A 13,104-nucleotide genomic window follows, 5' to 3' on the forward strand; every position below is an offset into this window, starting at 1 on the left:
TAATTGATCAATTCAAAAACAGAAATTGTTCTTAAATCACTTAACACTATTATTAAAATGAAATCGAATTCTATGTTGTATTACAACATTGTTCTTAAAATTTAACAACAAATTAAACGAATTTTTGTTCAAAATCCACTTACCTCACAAAGTGGATAATTTTCACCAACCATATGCAAATTTGAGTTGTTAGAATACACTTAGAACAGTCACTATCTTCACTAGCTCTCCGGCTAGGCTTTTGACCAACAATATGTGTTCTATTAAACTTAATATGTTTCACAAACAATAATCAATCAACAAATGGACTGTATTCCTACACTTTTATTTCATTACACTAATTATAAATAATATGTCAGCGATGCGAAATAATTGATACAAAATAAGCGAGCCATTCTACATGGCTGTCACAAACACAATTCTCTCAATCAATAATCTTGTTGCCACACATAAAGTTCAAAACTAAAGGAAGAAAGCAAAAGGAATTTACGCTGTTTGCAGCAATAAAGTGAAGCAAACGATACTCACATAAACAATGATCAAGCTTCTAGAATGTTTAGAAAATATTATATTGCGATGGAACAGCACATTTAACCCTAATTATAGCTGAGGCTAATCATAACTGATCCCTAAAGCAAGCGAAAGAAATATGAGCATTATTTTCTCCATATTTAAACATACCTCAATACAAAGCCAAATTCCTTTAACTTTTAATTATTTTTATTTTATACATTTATTTTTATGATCAATACATCAATAATTCTTCTTTTAAATGCTTCCCAATGGTTATCTTTCTTCTGATGATCCTACTCATCTCTGTCTCTTTTTTAAATGTAGAATCTCGAGAGAGCTGATTACCTAAACAGGTGAAAACAGGATAGTTTGGATAATTAGTTTTAAAGTTTAAAAATTATTTATTTTAAGTAAACCATTTGTTTTAGAATAACATGTTATTTATTTCAACAAATTTATTTAAAAATCAAACTTTTCACGCTAGCATTAAATTGTAGTTTTCATCAAAAGAAAAACATATAATAGCCATAGCACATATTTGTAACTGTTAAGCTTTGCTGAATTTTTAATATGTCTTTAATTCAAAGCAAAATTATTTTGTACGTAAGTGCTTAGGAATAATACGCACATAAAACAGACTATTTTCCCTACTCTCAAAGACTGAAGTCGATTTCGTAACAAGACGTAATTTCTAAATGTTAAAAAGAATTTGTTTAAATTAAACTATTTTGGATAACGTATACTTAAATTTGTCTAAATCATGTGCAAAAAACGAAACGACTCTATTTAAGGCATAAATGTGACCGAAATTCAAAAATATTTCTATGCGTGATAAGACATTAAAGTATCAGAAATTTCTCTTCCTTGAATTTCATTATTAAAAAATTAATTTATGTACAATAAAATGTATGTTGGATGTTATTAAAATCTTGATTCAAACATGACTGCCTGGAAGTTGTAGTAGTTAGTGCAGCTTGGTTGTCAACTTGAAACAAATATAGGTTTGACTCCATACAATTAGTCGTATATAATTAGCATTGCAATGACTCAATGAAGAGAATTTATACACGTTAAACATTTTTTACAGAAAATATTTCAGAATACAGTGTTTTAGTTCTGCAACGGAAAGAACGATTGGTAAAATCACACAAAATCCATTAACTGCCGAGCAGAACCAACTTATAATGCTGTACAAAATTAAAAAAAAGCATCTGCTGGTTGTTTATGTAACATTTGCTATTTTAGTTTATGCAAAATGTTATTAAAATGTGTTTAAAAATTATGCAATGATCTGATTGATGTTGCGCTTTTTAATTTCTAATTTAGATTAAATAAATAGCTTCGCGTTTTCAATAACAAAAGCCGATAAAGTTTCCGCATACTTGAAAATTCCATATTAAGTCCTTCGAAAAAGACTCGTTGTCAAAACGTGCAATGAAAATTAATGCAAATTATCACATTGTAAGGCAAAAGTTGATCGACACACAAATTGCATTTCTCAGTAAGTAAATAAGTATGATAAACGGAAAGAAAATAGTTCTAGGTTGTTTTAATATCTGAAGTACTCCGAAGCAAAGTATTTAAAATGATTAAATGCAATGAGGGGTACCGATGTGATATAAACTTTTGCACTTTAAATGGGTGTACTGGTGGCGCCACTAAGAATTTCGTCCAGGGCAGAGACAAGCTGGAGACTGCATATATCGATTATGAAACAATCGATTGAAATGTACCATTGTTTCTGGAAATATATATGTATCTTTGACCGAGAGGGTTAAGAAATAATAGTGACGGCACAGGTAATAAAAAGAGAAAATTGCGGCTATAGATAACAAGAAGAGTGTCATTTTTTGTGGCCAATAAAAAGAGGCAATTATTTTTGTTCCTGCGTATGCTGACTATAAAAATTTAATAACTTATTTTTCAATACTTATGTAGTATTTAGTTAAGAAGGTATACGTGTGATTCCCACTAACTTTTATTATATATCTACGGTTTGCAATTTCGTTAAAAAATATGCTATAATGCTCTCATTATAAGTATAGAAAACATGCTCTCTAGAGATGAAATGATAATTTTTCTTAGAAGATTTAAATTAATTTAAGAGTTTACATCAAGAAATTTCAGATATTTTTACAAACCTGCATCAGAAGAATGAAATTTCCTGTTGCATTTCATTGCAGCTTAAACAATGGTTACTTAAAACAGAGAAGTTACAGGATACAAAAATTACTATTTTTTACTTGGACATAAAAGTAATAACCATGTTACGCTTTAGCATGAAAATGTATATTGTTTTTTATTATTAAAGTAAAGATATTTCTTCTGTAATATTCTTGCAGTCTGAAGTTTTGCTTGTTTTAGTTGTTTATTTAAGTTTTTACATATATAAAGTTTAGATATTTTTATAAACTTGTATTAGTGGAATGAAGCTTCCTGTTATACCTCAGCAAAAATTACTTGAAACAAGAAGTTACGCGGTGCAAAAGTTAATGCTGTTATTAACTTGTAAATGTTTTAATAGTTTTATGCTCTTCAGCATGTAAATGCACGTTTCTATTTAAAGATAAAAAGAATGAAAGTTTCTTGCAATCTAAAGTTTTGTTCATTTCAGAAATTTGTTTTAATTTAGATGTCATGCACTATTCTGAGATACGATATTATAATAAACTTGATTTACGTACACTATTTTATGTTTTAAATATTGCTATTGTAGCCGTAGCGCTTTCTAGGTAGTCATGGATATAAAAAAAAACTTGCAATCAGATAATGAAAACGAATATTAAAAATGTTTAAATAGTGCGTGCGTCCATAAGAAAGTAAGCGAGATAACTAAATACTTATGGTGGGAAAAGAGTACTGAGTATTTTTTGCGTCCTTTCAAAACAGAATCATTTCATAACAGGAAGAATAAAGTAAATGTCCGCAGTCTTTTCATTTTATACTAATATTTTCATTAAAGTTATGTGGGTTTTAGTGAATATCATGAATATTCAAGTAAATATTAAGAGTTTGAAACATTTTCAAGTTTAAGCAAGTGATCCCAATTTATCTGCCTGAATGCGGCAGATCATATGAGGATTATCTTCGAACTTTCTAGAGTAAACTGGGTCATATTTATGTAACATCACGAGAAAATGGGTATGCAATCAGTCTTTCACTGGGATTTGAAATTAAGTCGAATTAACAAGGCATAATCTCGCCATGAAATCTCACAGCGAACTATATGACTTTCTCTGTCAGTCCCAGAACCCAGAATTGTGTATTAACAACAATTAAGTGAAACAGTTTACAATACTTAAAATAGTTCATCAACTCGTAAATCAATTATGAGTTTATTTTAATAATATTAGATTGCTGACAAAAGATGAAAAGAATTCCTGAATTAATATCATTAAATTGATAACTGTTTTAACTTAAAGTACTTATATTCACCGATAAAAGCACTTACTTTGTATCGTGTCTATTTAAATTAGTTAGATAATGATTTGCATTGTTAAACTTTATTCTGAAGCAATGCATTCAAGAATCTTTTTACTTTAGAGGTTTCTTCCAGCATAAACCTATATTTCAAAACATAATGTATAACAGATGAGTCATTTGTTTTCAAGGTAAAAATTCACAATCTGTGGTATCAAAATAAGATTTATTTTTGTATGGTTAAAGAAATTCATAGATTACACTAAATAAAAGCTGTTAGTATTATTGTACTGGTAAGAGAATTATGTTCCACCAAAAATTCAATTCGCTCCAACAAAGACATTTTGGCCTACTCCCCAATGGTTGAATAGTGGCTCATTACCAGCGACTAGTGCGTTCCAAGAGCTACTAGGTTTACATGATACAACGGATAGTCGCGAATACGATGTAAGTTTAAAGGATCTAAATGTCGAAAAATGTAATTAATAAATTAATTCGAAACGATTTCATCAGCTCTAAATAAACTAATAATAGTAGTAATAATATAATTTTTCACTAATGATATTTTAAACGTATTTTTCCTTCCTCTATCTTGCATGTATAAATATGCCGCCCTGGTCTGAATGATGGTTAATAAAGCCGTCTGTCATATCATTAGATCGAAGTTCGAATCCAGCTAAAGGCATGGATGTTTGTAAATATCTAATGTTTTTGTCGTATGGAGGCACTTAAAGTTGGTCAAGCCGAAAGACTCCTCCAGGGAATAGTGGCAGGGAAGGAAGGGAGGTACGAGACTCTCGGCTTTCGTAACACAGGGTATCCTCTGTCAAAACTGGTTGCGAAATATACGCTTTGACAACTCTGGTTTCTCTTCGCACACCAGTTAATAAATTTTTCGCCTTACACTGACTAAGCATCTTGACAAATTCAGTGAAAAAAGGAATACATATTTCAAGCATACTATTTTCTGAACTGATAAAACTGTTAGTAAACGTTTCAAATGACTTCTTGACATCTTTCCTGCATAGTTTGATTAAAAGTTATTATCTCATCACAAAATTAATTTTAAGAGAATTATAGGGTGATTGAAATAAATTTTACCGAAACTATGCGTAGAATACGAAGCGTAAAGTAACATAAATAATACAACAAGTACATAATTTCGCCTTTTGAAAATACACGGCCCACCAGCGGCCGAGCGGTAAAGTCGCTGAACATTGGTAGTTTGGTCCGAGGTTCGAATCCCGCGAACGGGCTGGCTGTATTGGCGTTTTCGTGGTTTTCCCCATGTGTACCGTGTATACGAGCCAGTTACCCTTAGAAAATCCTCCACGAAGGCGTCCTTCCCCTTAGGCAGATAGCCCTAGTGTGTTTTGCCATAATTAAATACACCTTTTGAAAATACTTTGTAATCCGCGATATAGTTGAACCCTAAATGTATTGCTCATATTTTCAGTCTGAAAAAAGGAAACTAATTAAGCAATAAACAAATAAAAACTCGATATTTATGTCACCTTTGAGGGAAACGAAAACATGCACAAATAAAACTGATGGAACCAAAGCGTAAACATACAATTTAGAAATAAATTCTTCTCCGTGTCACATGACACAGAATAATAAAATGTGAGGCGGAATATTTTTATACATAAAATCCCAATTCTGAAAATGTAACCTAATACCTTCTTCTTGCGAAATTTTGCATACCGAAACTTTCCACAGTAGAAACTTCAATTTGCGGCATTTGACAGATGGGAAAACGGAGAATAGTCTACTAATGCCAGTTTATTCGCTTCCGGGAAATGTTTCCAAAATCCTTTTTAGTCACAGATAAAAATCTAACCTTTTTTTCCCCGGCTAAATTCGGACTAAAATGTAAATATTTAAGTAGTAAAAACAAATCTGGAAGTTTTATATGTAGTACTGATTTTCATTCATGAAAGAAATACTTAAAAGAGCTTACTGCTGTCAAAAGGAAATGTTAGAGGCACTCAGTTTTCATTCATGTTTGACCATTTTATCGTCTGTTTGAAAAATATTTTGAAATGAGGTATGAAGCTTGGCAGGAAAACAAAAAATGTTTCGGACAGCGTATAGAGGCTGAGAGCTTCATAACGTACAACACTTTTAAAAACCATTTAAGCATACTGCATACTAAGTACCTTACGTATTTTGATTTATAGCCCTATACAGATGATATTTTAAGAGTACTGATCTACTTGGAAGCAGCAGTATTTTTACTTTGATGCAGTAGCTATTTTTATGTTGTTTAAATAGTAATAGGTTAATTAGGTACTAATAGAAGTTATCGTAAGTATCAACTTATTTTACCATTTTCCTGGCGCATGGTTTTCCACATCCAGCAGCTATTTAGCGTCAGATTCTGAAAATAATAAAAAAATATTCACATATTTTCCCCCTCCCTCAGTGCGTTCAGAGAACGAGCTCCCCTAAATTTTAAAATAGTTCCGTACACTTAGTGATCGTTTTCGTCTTACTAACGAAGACGAATCATCGTAAACTACCTACGAAGGTCACGCCGAACCTTTCCTTTCTAGCTGTTGGATTTTATGCCAGCCTTGTACAGCAACCGACCAATCAAAGCGAAGCAAACGTGAACTGACATTCAATTTAGGATTTTGCTGAGAAAACTACACATTCACCTTCTTTAACTATCTAAGACTGATTTGTGGCTTATAAGGAAAAGCTTAGACAATAATAAGAAAAAGTGAGATTCAAGTTACAGGTAAGTAAAAATGAAGGTATCTTATTAGATGTTATGCGATGTTAATATTACTATGCATTCATATTGGAATGTAGGTATTTTATAAAGAGATAATGTTATGATAATTACCTGTAGTTTATTCATGCCTACTTTTCATTTGCTTTGCTTGTACTGTAATCGCGTCCTTTGGAAATTAAATGATTCGTATAATTTTTCCCTCTCGATTTTCGGACTATAAAATTAGCGAAAGAAAGGAGGGAGGAGAATTTTCGGGAATATATGTTTTTCATTTAGATTTAAGTTCTAAAACGGCAATAACTTAACCGTAACGGCTAAAAATAACCTATCAGTAACATATTTAAGTGCATCTGTATGGAAGACTATATGGAAGTGCGTTTGTATGTATCAAGGGACAGACCTCGCAATGTTGCAGATGATAATTAGATTCTATTTATTCATTCATGCCAAAAAGAAACTATAACGGGGATAGCTAAGATAAAAGGTGTCCTTGTGAATGATGCCTTTATGAAAGCTAGAACACGATGAAGTACTTGAAAGTTATTGTACATAAGAGATTACGAAAGCGAGTCGTAAATAAAAATAGAATTTTAGCGTATATATGAAATATATCCTGAAAATTTTCTTTTGGTATTTTTCCCTTGTCTTTTGGGAAAAGTCATAACCTCAATAAATATATACATTTTCGTTGAAATTTGAAGACCCAGGTAATTCTGTAGATATTCTTGATGGCTTTTTTCTTCAATTAAAAGAAAGTAAAAGTTATCAAGAAGAATAATTTAAGAAAAATTTATTTCATTAACTCTAAAATTTAATCACTTATGGTTTTAAGCTACTCCATTAAATGATGAAACATCTTTATGTTACATTGACATAATGTATAGACTTAGTTTCTTTTGATAATGCTCTTTCATTTTGGCCTCTCTTAAAAATTCAAGTTGTCTCATGCATGATCACTTGCAACCATTTATTTAATAAACAAATAATTTAAATACTTGGCCTTCAGATAAAATGCAGCGCATCGACATTGTTTTCATCTTATCGAAGATTATGACGGGTTAGGAGTTGTTAGCTTGAGCGTTACCCATTTCCTTATTGATGACGTCATATTAATTATTCGGTCACTATATACGTAATTTTTTTCCTGTGACAGTAAATTGTGGCAACGGATCCCGGAAGTTATGGAACAAGCACTCAATTCGGTCAACAACGGGCGCGGCCACTTTTAAATATATGCACAAATCGACGTGACAGCACTATTCTGGTTTTGAGATGATTCTAACTTACCCACTGGTAGGTTCAAGGTTCAGAAGAGGGAATAAACTGTATTATTTTGTTTTGTGATCTAATTATTTAACTTATTGGGGTTTTAAAGCAAAATAAGGCTTTAGATCTAAAAATAAAATGAAGACATGAAAACACAATCATTGGAAAACAACATTCAGAAGTTTCAGATGATAACTGCCTTATTTGGTTCACGGAAAACATGTCCAACAAATATAGCATATATCAATAATTATCTTCTCATGCGCTTGCGTATTTCATTGGTTGCAGCAAACCCTATATTCCAAAGCAGATTTAATCGTTATTAACTGTTAACGTTAGTAAACATTATAAACCAATAAAAGATTAATTTTACGTACAATTCTTAATACCTTTTACTTTGCTACATAAAGAAATAAAAAAAATAAATGAAATGCATAAAATCTGCATTAGTAAGTTATTGCATTTTAAGAATTAAGTTTTATTAAATTTAGATTATTCAACAGTACGCTATTGATATGAAATGTGACTTATTTTCTTAAAAATTATTTAGTCCTTCTGTCCGTCTGTCACTTTAGTCATTCGTTCTTTGTAAATATGATTTTAAATGTATTCGCAAACTGATAAAATAGGCTATCCAGAAATCAAAAGATGCATTGATTGCAATAAAATTCTGAATTTATGCAATGAAACTCCAGTTTTAATCAATTATGAACTTAAAAAAATATGTTTTGCAGATTTCAGTCATGACTGGCATAATCAACTCCGTACGTATAATTCTTTTATTCAAAGCACAGTAAGAAATGCATTAACTGCGATCTGAAATCTTCAGATTACATGAAGAAGACAGAAAAATGATAAACTTCAGAAAATTTAAAAAAAAAAAAAAAAAGATATAAAATATATGAAAAAGTGTAGTGTTTTGCTTCTAAACTTAAATAAAAATTATGCCTAATTTTAACCAAATGAGTAATTATATGAAACAGATCACAGAGAAGTCAAATTTTGTAAGAAAATTATTCAAGACAGTGAAGTTATGTAATAATAAAAGCACAAGGAAAAGCCGGAGCAGTGTCGATGCTTGTTTAGATCCATATTGAAGAAGAATTTTGATTGCGTAGTATGTTAATAATGTTAACTTGGTAATATCTAAAGAACTTGGCTATCGAGGCAGTTTTAATTCCATTTTTATTTGCAATTGATATTTGTGGCCGCAATCACTTGGCACTCTAGTCGTGCCTTTCCACAGAAGATTTACATTTTTGATATTGTTGAGATAGAAAGCAAGCCAGCGAAATTACATCTTAGCACAGTAGAGAGCAAAGCTGAAGTTCGTATTTATGAAAGATAGAAGCACGCGAAGAGAAAAGTTTTAGTTTGCAATTTGGTAATTGGTCAAGAGGCATCTGCATTAAGGGTTACGTAAGATCGCATGATTAATTTGAATGACACGGTTTAGACGTAAGCGCTATTTTTAGGACAGACAGATGAAGTTTCCAAATGAAATAGAAAATTAAAGAGGTTATAGTGAATTAAATTTAGAAGTTTGCTTTCATATTTTTAATCTTACATATATACGCATATGATTTAGGATATTTTTGTTGCAAAAAATTTCGTTCTAAAAAATAATATATATTATATAAAACATACTTAAATTCAGCTTGTCACACAGATCTTAGTTACGCTTGGGACCAAAAAATATTGAAATAATAAAAGAACCAAAAGTTAGCCCCGATTTAAACATTCATTATTAACATTTATCAGAAAAATCAAGAGAAAAGATATCTTCATAATGATGAGCAGAACTTTGAAGACTGTTAAGAATAGTAATCTTGTGTGCCTAGAAGCAGATGTAAAAAATGTGTGCTGAAATTCAGAAGAAAAAAAATCCTGTAAGACATCAATTAAACATAAAGTAGGTAAAATCAGATATACTTGCAATAACAACAAGACTTGAAGATCTGTTGTTTTTTAAAGTTGAATATTAGAGTTCTTAAGATTGTTTTATAGCCGGAATCCTGAAGTGCTGTTATGAATCATTAAATTAGAAACTGCCATGTACAATTCCCTGCTACAAAAGATTATTATAATGTTTTGTACTGGTTAACACTGATCTCAAAGAAAAGTCTATTTAAAATCAACTGGATTGTCAATTTGCAACCACCGCGTATAAATTTCATTCAACAGCATTAAGGGCCATACGATATCATCTACCAAAAATAAAAGGCATGGTATAATAAAAGTAATTTAAGTGAAGCAAGCTCATTAGATCTTTAGTATTCTGACAAGCTGCTTAATTACAGAAGTATTTTCCTTATAACAGCGAAGAGTTGGTTATTTTTATAATCTCTATTTCTAATGAAACTTGATGCTGAACTACACGCGCCTGTTTCCATGGGAACGAAAGAATAGTTTTTTTTTTTTTTTGTTTTTTTTCATATGTGAACCTTGTATTTTTTTATTATTCTTATTATTTTAGAACTAGATTTTATTACGCATTAAACTTTTTCCATTTCCAAAAGAACTAAAATTTTGTTTAAAAAGAACTGCTATTTCTCTCTTCAATAATTCTAGTAATTCATAGAACAGAAATAAAATAACTGTTTTCCAGTAAACATTTAATTTAGTTTTTAAGGCACGTGGATGAAGCGCTAATTTGGCAAATATTGTGTGGTTGTCTTTCATTCCTTGTTCGATAGGTTCATTTGCTTAATTTATCGCTGATGATCGCTATCGTTAGTGTTAATTACTTAATGATTGTTTCCAATTACTATAAGAGCGTTAATTAAGAAATCTTAGAATTAATACTTATAAGGGCAAATAATATTAATGCGATGCGTTAATTTAAAAGATTTATGTTAGCTAACAGGTTATTTTTATGTTAATTCTTTATTTACTTTCCCTTTCTTCCACCAGCCTTCACCAGAATACAACTTAGTTTGAATTCAAAGAGCGAGCAAATTTGTGGTTTAGGAACAGTATTGTGCACTCTCTCGAACTACAATATGTTATCCTAAGATGATAAGCCAGCCAGTTAGTCGGATATTGGATTTGGTGAGTGAATTTTGTATTAGAGTGCCTGGTTAGAATGGCCATCAAGTGGAGCCGAGTCGGTTTTGTTATCATTAACTTTCTGTTTCAATAACTTAAATACTTCAATTCTTGACACTCCACAAGTAGCTTTGCTTTAGCCACTTTTAGTTGTGTTGTAAGAATAATTTTAATAAACGTTTTCGCTATGTTACTCTTGCTTATGAAGCTTACGTTTTGATTATGCTATTACTGTTACTTATGAAGTTTCATATCCTCCTGTCTGTTTGTGATAGATGATAATTCATCGGATCGAGGAAGATTAAGGAAGATTTGCTTTATTTAATTAGGCAAAGCACAGGAGGGCTATCTGCCTAACAGGACGGATACCTTTGTGGAGAGTTTTCGTTGGGAAGCTAAACGTTACACATGGAAAAAACTACGGAGACGCCCATGCAGCAAATTCGTTTACCGGGAATTTAACCATGGTCGAACTACTAGTGTTGAGCCACTTTACCGCGCGCCCGCTATTGTGTAGCTTAATTAAAGTATAGATAGTAAGTTTACTCTTACAAACGCATGATACTTTTGAGTTATTCCTTACGGTATAAAAAAATACATGCGCACACAACAACTAATACAGTTAGAAATTTATCTTAAAAGAAAGTTTAAACGCGAACTGTCAAAATCTGAAACTTGAAATTCAGTGATGTAAAAAAAAAAGGCGAAAACAGAAACTAATGTTTAAATATATTTTCAATTCGTCTCTTAGAAAAAAACAGTAAAGGCTGATGGAAAATGAAAATAGTGATTCTAACCAATTCTAATAATTCTATAAAATAATAATGATAAGATTTGCTTAACTTCTTAAATTACGAACAATGCTCTTTCTAATCCTCTTGATAAAGTCGTAGTTACAATCTATTGTTTTCTTACATGTTATATTATTTAATTTTTGAAACAAATAAAAATTAAATACAAAACAACAGCAATAGCTATATTGCAAATAACAAATTAAAAACGAGTTCTGAACTATTTAATTTATTCATTTTTAATCTATTCGTTTCTTCAGCAAGTTATTAATTGTAACAAAAGAACAATTAAAAGAGAAAAATTATTTTATTTATTTCACACTAAATATTTAAAAACTAACGCAAGTAAACAAATTTACTGCCAAGTATAATTCTGTATGCAGGAAAATAGTTTTTCTTTATCACTGTTCACGCAGTTACATACAGAAGCATATTCTTGTGAAGAATATTAATTGCAAATAATTTTAAATATCTCATTGCTAGAAATGTATATATATAGGAATTTTTGTGAAATATTTTAAACAATAATGGATTTGCAAATCAATCAAAACTCCATCTTCTAAATGCTATTATCATTATGGTTAATATAGCTTTTATTATTTGACTTCTTAATGATATGATTTTTTTCCAAGCATCGTTAACAATAGCAGAACGTCTAAGATGGCCAAAGAGCAAGTTTCTTTTCCATTTTCTGAAACCTGAATTCAGTATTTCTGCTTGTAACTGCATAAATTTACGATAATTTTCTATATTGCATCTAATAAAACCCAGTTTTGTAAACGAATTGCTTTGGTCAGGAAGAAGTGTAGTTACATTTTTCTGAAAATTGTTAAAAATTATTATTAATAATAATTATAAAATATCGTAATCTCTCATCCAGATGTAATAGTGATTAGTATCTCTGACTGCCGTGCCAAAGGGCTAATGGTTCGAATGTCGGAGACAGCATGTGCTGCACGTCTGTCTGATCTCGATCTGAAAAGCACTAAGTATGTATTTCTTCCTGCTGATACAACTTCTATCATACAGTCTTTAAACCAAGATATATGGATGTTTATAAGCGTATAGAGTCTGTGTGGCAAAGGGCCATTCATAATATATGGAAGCCGAATCATCTCGAAAGGTTTGTGGTAAGAAAAGAGGGACTCTTGGACCGCACACTGGGGTCTCTGAGAATTTTAAGCGGAGTAAGCAAAACCCGGGGGTATTTTATATGACTACTTGGATTCACGGGTGTCAGCCTTGTTTCAACCTGTACCTGTAAGCATTATAAGCCAAAATATTAAAGCTTTTTTTTGAAGCAAAACTATAAAATCTCTTGCAGTC

At 31.0% G+C, this 13,104-nt stretch overlaps 1 long non-coding RNA gene across 1 annotated transcript in view; it reads right to left on the reverse strand.

The window, feature by feature from the left end:
* Positions 1–381: 381 nt before the first annotated feature.
* The window catches only part of LOC118193129 (uncharacterized), a 156,962-nt gene continuing 144,239 nt past the window's right edge, over positions 382–13,104 (reverse strand). Inside the window, exon 4 of the long non-coding RNA XR_015038678.1 lies at positions 382–858. This is a non-coding gene — a long non-coding RNA (uncharacterized LOC118193129). The remainder of the gene's footprint in view (positions 859–13,104) is intronic.

The sequence above is a fragment of the Stegodyphus dumicola genome, chromosome X1, assembly GCF_044657685.1.
Source record: "Stegodyphus dumicola isolate Sdum_Otavi_A_Nest chromosome X1, ASM4465768v1".
NCBI lineage: Eukaryota > Metazoa > Arthropoda > Arachnida > Araneae > Eresidae > Stegodyphus > Stegodyphus dumicola.